The sequence below is a fragment of the Siphateles boraxobius genome, unplaced genomic scaffold (genome assembly GCF_051911475.1).
Source record: "Siphateles boraxobius isolate OS27281-9 unplaced genomic scaffold, OSU_SipBor_1 5, whole genome shotgun sequence".
Classification (NCBI taxonomy): Eukaryota; Metazoa; Chordata; class Actinopteri; order Cypriniformes; family Leuciscidae; genus Siphateles; species Siphateles boraxobius.
Genome location: NW_027509141.1, coordinates 10,602,416 through 10,603,007, shown reverse-complemented (window position 1 = coordinate 10,603,007; position 592 = coordinate 10,602,416). Strand labels below are relative to the sequence as shown.

Sequence of the window (592 nt, the reverse complement as noted above, 5' to 3'; positions counted from 1 at the left end):
CATTCCCATGTTCTTAAAGGGCGCGGTCACACACTAAAAGCAAAAGGACCTGGTCCAGGTGGAAGGAAGATTCCATATGGTTGGAAAATCCCATGTGGTAGGGAAATACCATATAGTCTAGTGGTCAGGATTCCTGGTTTTCACCCTGGTGGCCCTGGTTCGACTCCCGGTATGGGAAGTTTGAGTTGTCTTTGCATCACTTATCAACAGCCAGCCAGCACGTTTGTCTGTGCCAGTGGCACTTTTAGCCAGTGGCGGAGCTTTAGCAACCTGATATGTTGAGGTTCTGTCACCGATCAGTGTGCTTTTGATAGCTCAGCTGGTAGAGTAGAGGACTGTAGGTGGCTAGGTGGCAATCCTTAGGTCGCTGGTTCGACTCCGGCTCGAAGGAGGTCTTTTTCACATGCAAACATTTCCTTGGTCCTGCTTTTCAACTAGGCCGTCAGCGATTGAGTTCGTAGTCCGCCATTTTACAATCACGACCACCGGTGGTGGGCAAAAGCTCATTCCCTGACCAGGAATCGAACCCAGGCCACAGCAGTGAGAGCACTGAACCCTAACCACTAGACCAGCAGGGAAGGTCTGTTAACTC

At 50.7% G+C, this 592-nt stretch overlaps 1 non-coding gene across 1 annotated transcript; it reads left to right on the top strand.

Annotated features, from left to right (window-relative positions):
• The first annotated feature begins 304 nt into the window (after positions 1 to 304).
• trnay-gua (transfer RNA tyrosine (anticodon GUA)) lies at positions 305 to 391 on the top strand. Its single transcript is given in 2 exon segments — positions 305 to 341; positions 356 to 391. It is a non-coding gene; the product is annotated as a tRNA-Tyr (tRNA).
• The last annotated feature ends 201 nt before the right edge of the window (positions 392 to 592 follow it).